Source organism: Pinus tabuliformis, chromosome 4_2, assembly GCF_031772625.1.
Source record: "Pinus tabuliformis cultivar Carrire ecotype Pingquan chromosome 4_2, CPIR1, whole genome shotgun sequence".
NCBI lineage: Eukaryota > Viridiplantae > Streptophyta > Pinopsida > Pinales > Pinaceae > Pinus > Pinus tabuliformis.
The window spans coordinates 448,116,199-448,126,172 of NC_142304.1; the positions used below are offsets into that span (position 1 = coordinate 448,116,199).

The window sequence follows — 9,974 nt, forward strand, 5'->3', positions numbered from 1 at the left end:
CTGATGCCCCCAACCCGGGTAGTCCATCCCTTTGAAAGGCTTCCTCGCATCGGAAGATACAAAAACCAAGGCATATCCTTGCCCTAAAACCATCATATTGGTCATAGCATGCTCATGGAAATCAATGGACACTATTGGGTACCAGTGTCCCACAATGGCCCTGCTCTTGAATACTTTACCAACATACTGCTGCATTTTCCAATTCCTTTTGTTGTTGCAATTTCTTGCAGTCAATTTCAACCACCCAACTAGGCATGTTCATGCATTCCTGTACCAAGCACATAATTTCCATTAGATTTAAAATAAATTGAAATAAATTCACATCATACCTCATTGGTATCTCGTCAATAAGGTACACTTGCAATCCTGTTTACTTCCTGTCACAACAAGTCAAACTAGCATCTTTGACCAAATCAACATGTATAAAAATATCACATCAGGTTAGCTCAAAACACAACCATCATAGATCAAAATCATGAATCACATGCAATCATCATAAACCAGAATCATAGATCACATGTAACTAGCGTAAACAAGAATCATAAATCACATGCATAATAAAACTAAACTAAAATATTGATACTTATCCTTTAATCAGTCCTTAGCTTCTACCTTGTCTTTATTCCATACGCACTCCAGATCAATTGCCACACCTGACAAACACCCAATTCCTTCTCTTCAACCATGTGCACATACACATAGTGCGCATCACACACATACAACCACACAAGACATACAACACCATATAATACATGCATCTACACCTAACATACAACACATACACCTACACCCAGTGTACAACACAACACATACATACACCTACATCCGGTGTACAACACAATACACATACATACACAATGTACAACATAATGAATACACATGTCATGATACCATGAATACACAATGCACATACATAGTACTGCATGCCCGCAACACAACATGTACGACATGCACACAATACCACATGTACACTAGTACCATATGTACAAGACGTACATAATACCACCTACACAACGCGTGTACAACATCATATGTACACGTTACCACCTGCACAATGTGTACACAATTCCACATGTACGTCGTACCACCTGCACAACGTGTGCACATCATCACATGTACATGACACCACCTGCACAACATGTACATAAAGCTACATGTCCACTGCACCACTTGTATAACATGTACACAATACCGTATGTACACAATACCACATGCACGACATGTACACAACACCACATGCACATAACACCACATGTACATGACACCACATGTTCACAACACCACTTGTACAATCATGCACACAACACCACATATCCATCATGCGTACAGTACAATATGTACACAACACCACATATACAACATGGACATAGCACCATCTATACCCAACATTGCATCTGCAACATTCACACAACACTATATGTACCACCATGTACATAACATTGCATAAAAAACATGTACACACACTATATATACACAACACCGCATGCGCACAACATCACAGATGTAACATGTATAGCATATAAAACATATGCGCAATAGTAGTACCACACATCCAAAACCACACTATCTCTACCAAGCAATCTTTCTTCCAATGTCTTATCCATGCTTGTCCCAACATGCCACAGACCACACTTCTTTCATTTCACTGATGTATCCCTCGGTATAGCCTATCCATAACACATACATAATATAATCACATAATATCATTTCATAACCACATGATACTGACCTTGTATATTTGTCATGACTACTCTTCCACTTGATTCCTCACAAACCAGGAACCTCTTCATGTCATTCACTTGTGTAAGCAATCATTCTTCTACAGGAGTGATCCTTGATGACCCTGTCGAACAGTGACATAGATACATATATACTTACACATATATATAAACATTAGCATAAACAATCATGATCCTGTCAAACAACGATATGCATACATACACATATATACATATAAACATCAACATAAAACAATAATGATCTAGTCAGACAATGACATACATACATACATATATGTACATATAAATATTAACATAAAACAATCATGATCCATGATGACCCTATCAGACATGACATAGATACACACACACACACACATGTATACATATAGACATCAATATAATTACCAGATATCATAAGGTCAAGGTTAAGAGAACTCCCTTTATGCGTGCAACACATGTGCAACATTGATAACAATAATTCCCAACATAACCAAGGCGTATGACGCCTCAAGTACATTCACCTTACCTTTCTGTTAGCTTTCTCATGATTGTCTTGCCATCGTCCATTTACACCAATGGATCCATCCAACTCAACCGAATCTCATACTCTTGCATTTAACTTCCCTTACACATGCACCAACTTCATATGATTCTTTCATTACATGTTGGGTACCACATAGCTCTCCCCAAGCTCCATTAATTTCCTCCTTCCCCAACCAACTCCCAAGACTCTCAAAACAAGAAAGGCAAGACCGAGAAGCAAACAAGAAGAAAACCATGGAAAACCAATAACAATACGACACCACAAATAAAGTCGCATGGCCATGCACAAGATGCAAACAAAACCACAATAAAGCACAAAAATCACTAAAATACCAAAAGCACAAGACTGCCAACATACTCCATGACTCAATCCCCATTGTTTCCAAGGAAAGCTCAACCCGAGCCTTCTTCAAGATTTCATGGAAGCCTCTTTTCCATGCAACGACATGCATCACATTACCATAAACACATAATTGTCAGTGTATAAATAAACATAACAACATACTAGTTACCTTATCTCGTTGTTTCAAACACATTTCCTTGTAACTCAACACATCCATGCCATCTCTCAAGGGGCTCCAATTCCTTGACGAATCCATCCATAATTGGAACTAGCTGATATACCTGTCAAATACATTTTCATGACTATAGCACATACTCACATAATGTCAAACAAAATCAAGGTTAAGAAGACTTGTTGTATGCAAAGCAATCATTCGTTTGGAATTATGGTTTACAAACATAGCCAAAGGAATTCTCGCCTAATTCCTTTCTTTTACCTTTACCTTGCTTCAACTAAGTCTTACTATGTACTATCACATCACCCAACTGTTAGTTATATATACACGTCAATTGTTACCTTGTCATGCTAATACCAAGCATGTTTCCCACAATTGTTTGCACATGTCAAATATCAAGACAATGATATTTATCAATTTGAAATCAACCTTTACCAAGACTAACAATCATGTCATAATCCAGTCAACTCATAGTCTTTAGACATAATGCTACAACTGTCACCTACTACACTCAAGTACATATCAACTGTCTCAACACATATGTGTTAGTACAATCATCTTAAAACAAGATCATTTGAACACATACTCATATTATGAAATTCATCAAAGATTCAACCAACTTGCAAACATACCATGTTAAATAAATCAACTAGACAACATAATCAAACAATTAAGCACCAAATATACGACATAAGCAAACTCATACCTTAATGTATCTCAGGGGAGGATATCTTGTCTGCACCATCAATCTAGTTAGCATGATATAACTTCACAACACATAATCTCAAGCACAAATAAGATCATGATATACATAACAGTAACTAGCTCACATGTTCACATCATAACAAGCACATACGCAAAGTCAGTCTAGATTAGTACAACACAATATCACAAATGCGTCGATTCATACCTGAATGTCATAACCCTAACCATTTGCATAGGCCAATGCAATTTAGTATGATACATATAACATCAAGATCTTAATGTAATAACCCTAATCATCAAGTTACTAGCATATAAACACAACAACTTATATATCATGCTCATCAACAACATATAACCTAATCATCAAGCTAACTATCATATAACAAAAACAAGTCAACCTATAACATACTCGTCAACAACACATAACATAATCATCAGGTTATCTAACAAAAATAACAATGCATGCAACCATAAGTTACTATCATTCACGACTATCTGACACATGTGCATATGACTACATTAATCATCTAGCATTTATCATGTATGTAACCATAACATCAATAGAATGAAAGACATACACATAACCATAATGCACATAGCAATCCTTAACCTACATACCTACATTCCAAACATACAATACATGTATGATGATCTTCTCTTACCTCAAGGTCTAATGCCGCAACCTCATTCTGATGATCTACATCTGATGCTTTATCTCAACCATCTCATTAGCATCATAACATAGCAGTAACATCATGATGACCTAATTGTATATAATGACTTCATAATGCATGTCTGACCTACCATACATGCATAACCATAACCATGACAATGCATGCATAACAACATATAGACACTGGCATGCATAAAAAATGCATATACAACCATACACTCATGATGACACATCCCACAACAACATCATCAACCTTCACATGGCGACATCACTACAACCATGATCAACACCATGCAAATGAAACAAGCACATGGAATACAAGCATAAGGACATATGCAATCGACATGAATTCATGACCAACACACCGCCCATCTAGTTTGATGGGTGAACCATGCTCTGATACCACTCTGTAACACCCTCCTCCCACATCTACCCAAGCAACCGGCCAACCCAGGTAACACATGCGATGAGAGGCCACTGTGATATGATTCTACCTCCTAGGTTACGTTAAGGAAGTGGAACACACGGAAACACACCATACACACATTCAATGTCAGCATTAGGACCCTCATGAACCATCCTAACCTTTTTTCCAACCAGCCCCTGGGTCCCATTGACAATTTAGACCACTTAATCCCTGTACACTCCAATGCTATAGTTCTTCCAGTGTCCAGGAGGCTCTGAACGCTCTCATGACAAGGCAAGCTAGCGTCTAGGGACTATTTTTCTCAGTGTTGTGCCACCGTCCCTGGGATTTTGAGCCACTTTTTTCAGGCCCAGAGCCCAGGTCACTGCCCAAAATTGAATGACACCTTCAAAATAGAAAGATAACAAGTATTTAAGCATAGCGGTTTCATACTTCTCTAAGGATTTCTAAGAACCATTGTTCCCTCATATCATTTTCTGCATTATCATCTATTAGGTCATAGATACATTGTCCATTCATTTACAAGTAAAAACATGATGAAAGCCATACATAGATACATAACTAGCATAATAGCAACAAAAATGCAAATGAAATGACAACCATATGAACCAGTATAATACTCATAGAAATACAAGGTGAAATAACCTCATATTGATGTTGAAAAATCCAAATCCGGGATGGGACTTCCACGTTCCACTCGACTGTAGAATGGCTGATCCAAATCTCTCTTCAACCATTCACCCCCATGCCATATTCCAAGCATGAATGTGGGATCTCATAGAACACATCAATCCAAAACCATCTAGGGCTTCCAAAGGCCATCCACCTCAACCCATCAAATAGTGATTACACCTCATGATCAGACATCACAAAAAAATCATCAGATTAGTTTCTATCCAAGCCTTCTAGGGCTTCCAAAGCATTTATCCAACCAAGGCTTCCAGGACTAGTAACTCAACCCACCAAGGGCTTCCATAGCATTTGTCCAACCAAGGCTTCCAGGACTAATAACTCAACCCAAGCTGTTACATGGCTTCTAGAGCATTTGTCCAACCAGGGCTTCCAGGACTAATAACTCAACCCAAGCTAAGGAAACATGAGAAACAACCAAAACAAAATAATGAAATAAACCCACAATCTTCATGGCTATCTAAGAAATGGAAAGACTAGGCAATCCATTGTCAATCCCGACCATCCTCCATGCCAATGACATATCACAACCAACAAACCGCATGCATATGCCATGCATGCCAAAACTAGTGAGGAAAACATCCATGCAACTCGGTACCTGCAAGCAAAACCCATTGTAGTTGCTGATCCTGATGTCCTCTTGCACTCTCCTGCTCTTCCTTTGTCTTCTTGCTCCAGAACTCCAAGTATGCCACACTCTCCAAGAGTGCTCCAAGAAAACTCTAAGTTCCCAAGAGTATGAGAGAGAGAGAATAGAAGATAGCTCCACCAAAACTGAACTGACCAAGCCTACCCATTGATCCTCAGAATCCTTTTTATCAATGAGGCCTCTATTTTCTTCACTTTCCATTATTTTCCTTCAATTTCCTCCTCACATGCAACCTGTGATCTTTCACCTTCCTTTTCTCCTAATTTCCATTATTTTCATAAATAAATGCCATATAAATGTCATTTTGCCTTTCCAAAGCCTTTTCCATTGCCTTTGCCAATTTCCTTAGACATAATAAGCCGGACAAACACCCACTAGATGTTTTTCCCACCATTCAGCTTGGAATACGTGTCCCATCAACCGTGGTCTTATATAATTTTACATTGATTTTTAACCAGGATTGTTACAATAGAGAAGAAAGAGATAAAATCCCAAAAACCATGATTGAAAAAAGATATAACCTAGGAAACCCTTTTGGGAGAAAACCCAACTAGAAGGCGAGGCCGATCTATTCTCTTTCTTTGAATAGAAAATTACTGTGAGTACAAAGAATTAAGGCTTGTGACTTGTGGACTACTTCAACACACAAATCCTCTTTGCATGCTCTCTCTTGATCCCTTTTGACTACTCTACTCATCTATGGAACAAATGCACTTGAAAAGAATGGAACTCTTTTTCCTCTTAGTGGCTTGCTTATAACACATCCCAATAGCCTACTAATGATTAGGTTTGACTCCAACTCTTAACTAGAGTTACAATATTGACTCTTATAGAGTCTTTTTCATCATGGTCACATGCCGAATATTCCTAATAATAATGGGGGTAATGTGTAATCCTGTCGAATTATGGTTGTCAATTTCGATAGGTCAACTTCCGGGAGGCAACTTTCTCATATAAGCTTTGATTGAGGAAATTCTTGCGTCGTTGGAAAGGTATTGATATGGATTTTGAAGTTTTTGACTTGAAATTTTCCAAACTAGGACCACTGGTAAAAGTGGTCATGTGCACTGATTCCTCCACTTTTTCCACTCTAAAAGAATGAAGAAGGATGAAAAATAATTTAATGATCCAATTCAGATCAAAAATTGAAGTTGGGAAAGATACACTATAACCAAAATATTACAAACATGTTAACAAAGGCAACAACCAGGGAGAACCGAGTTCCTACTTAGTTTTAGTTGGCCTTCAAGCATGATCACAAAGTTGAGAAATTTGCCAAGTCCAAAGTTGAATCATAGTCCAACTGGTGTAGCAACGATGGAGTTGTTGTAACTAGTCTATAAGTGGGAGATTGTTAATTGCATGAAAATGAGCATTTGAGTGTAAGACCTGGTTAGGCATGCATACTTGTAAAATCTAGAGGGATAGAGAGCCATGCAATATTCCCAAATACCATGGTTTGAAGGGAAGTTAGATTTAGAGAATTTCCCAAAAGTTGATAAGGGAGAATGTTAAGTTAAACTTGATTTGATAAAAGAGTCAAATCTATTTTGAGTAAACATGTGTTTTTTAGGCTTTATGACCCATCGCATTGTTCCTTTGAATTATATGTATAAAATCTTTAAAAATCTTAAAATATTTCAATATAATATAGTCATATTTATTATGAGAAAAGTAAAAAAAAAAGACTAAAAAATAAAATAAAATTACAATCAATATGTTATGGGCGATATTCCCTCAATTATCTAAACTAAATAAAATGAAGGTAAAGTTCATCATAAATGTAACCCATATTAAGTGAAGAACGTTATTTTGATATCTCTTTTTTATTACATATTTTTATGCCGTAAGGCGCTCCTCTTTGAAATCAACTCCCCTTCTTGCTCACCTGTCATCCTTATGTGCCCTAAGATAATTTGTTAGATGATTGAGAAAGGCTGAACCATTCGATCACCAAAAAATCGTTACAAATTCATTGCAGGTAGTTATGAATTCGTTGCGCATAAGTAAAGACCTATCTGCAAAGTCTACCTTCGACATAATTTCCCTCTCGCCAAGGTTCAATCTCTCGAGCCTATTCTAGGATGATGTGGTGAAGCAGGATGAGCTCAGTCGGCGTCGAGCATAATGTTGAAGTTGGAGGAGATTTCAAGTCTTTCTTGGTTAAGTTTCAAGATGTCGAAGGATGGTAAGGTGAAGTTGCAGGGGTCGGACATCCACCAACTGTTATTTCACAGTACGTCCAACCAAACTATCAGACCTAAGAGCTAGGTTTGCATGTGTCAAGTACTACTGGGTGCACTGCATTTGCATGATATTTTCGGGTAAGTTGGTTGCTACTGTGGATGGAAATTGATATCCATGAAAACATATGAGCATCATCACTTATCCCGCTCTCTTAAATGCATTGGTAGTTAACATCATGAAAAATTCTCAAAAGTGTTACAAGTATTTAAGAGATCCAAATGACTTATACTTATCAAATTCAGTTAAATGCAAGTGGTAGTTGAGATAATGACAGATTCTCAAACTTTGCAAATTTTTTATAATCATTTAGGAGTGCTAAATATAATTTACAGACATCATTTTTTCTTTTATGTAGTTCTTATGTATTTCCTTAGGGAACAGCAGACCTTCATCCTTGTTTAAAACACGCTTTTCAATCTTTGATCTCCAGCTCTCCATATCATATGGCCTTTGCTGTGGCGTACATCACATTGGTTGTAAGTATAAACATAGGAATGATAGTTGATTTGAAGAAAACATACGAAAGCAAAAGAGAAAACATTACCATATTATGGGGCATTCCGAGGGTTGAACTCGGGACCTGTCGCACCCTCAACAAGAATCACACCAGAAAACATGACGAAAGAAAAAGAGCAGACGTTACCATATTATGAGGCATTCCAAGAATTGAACTCGGAACCTCTCGCACTCTGTCTTTGATGTCCTAACCTGCATATCATGTGGCCTTGTAAGTAATAGGACTGAAACATACGAAAAATGGTTAATTTGAAGAAAACATGACGAATCGCATTTGATAAAAACATAGATTTATTAATAGGACATTCCTAATTGTTTTGTTAGATTTATTAATAGGACATTCCTAATTGTTTTGTCAAAAGTGGGATTTGAACCCACGCCCTCTTTCGAAGACCAGAACTTAAATCTGACGCCTTAGACCACTCGTCCATCCTGACAACTATTTAATTTGTTTATGATTTATTTTCATCCTAGCATGTTGACGTTTTGTGAAAAGGCCATCTTGAAAACTATTTAATTTGTTTGAAATTTATTTTCATCCTAGCATGCTAAAGTTTTGTGAAAAATTTCCCTGTTGGGAGTGGGATTTGAACTCACGCCCCTTGGCTGTTGAGAGTGGGATTTGAACCCATGCCTTTCGAACCAGATTCTTAATCTGGCGCCTTAGACCAACTTGGCCATCTCAACATATATTATCAATACTGAGCAAAATTTTGACATATTGGCGATTATCTGATAAGTATCCAGTCCAGTCCTGCTCGTTCACTGTGAGTCTAACTCTCATTGATATGTATTTATGGTAATGCAAATAGAGTTAAATAGGATGATATACATATACTCTACTGATGAAAATTTTTCTATTGTGAATCATAAAACTATCAGCCAATACCTATTCATAAAGTTTAAACTTTCCATCTCAGAAGTGGCCAGACTTCATAAATATTCATTTCTACACACTAACCTGGATTAAGTCCCCTTCACCTTATCTTTTTGAAGACTATGTACCTCAAGGTTGTAACATATGCAATTATGAAGGTGTCCACTGCAAAGAATATGTGGCAGGACTCATGTTGGTCAGCACAATCCACTGCAAAGGCATAATCTTATTCCTTTATAAATTATTGAATAACATTCTTGGTTAAATTTGTCATGTTATTTTTTTGAAACATAGAAATCTGAGTTCATTGTTTTAGTTTGTGCAGGGAATTGGAATTGTTCTTAGTGAAAATGGCCTGATGCAAAGAATAAAAATAACAAAAGAAAAAAGAATTCCACAATACCAAGA

At 37.1% G+C, this 9,974-nt stretch overlaps 2 non-coding genes across 2 annotated transcripts; both read right to left on the reverse strand.

Annotated features, from left to right (window-relative positions):
* Positions 1-9,042: 9,042 nt before the first annotated feature.
* On the reverse strand, positions 9,043-9,126 carry TRNAL-UAA (transfer RNA leucine (anticodon UAA)). The gene has a single exon. It is a non-coding gene; the product is annotated as a tRNA-Leu (tRNA).
* A 170-nt stretch (positions 9,127-9,296) lies between these two features.
* On the reverse strand, positions 9,297-9,376 carry TRNAL-AAG (transfer RNA leucine (anticodon AAG)). Its single transcript has one exon. It is a non-coding gene; the product is annotated as a tRNA-Leu (tRNA).
* Positions 9,377-9,974: the final 598 nt, after the last annotated feature.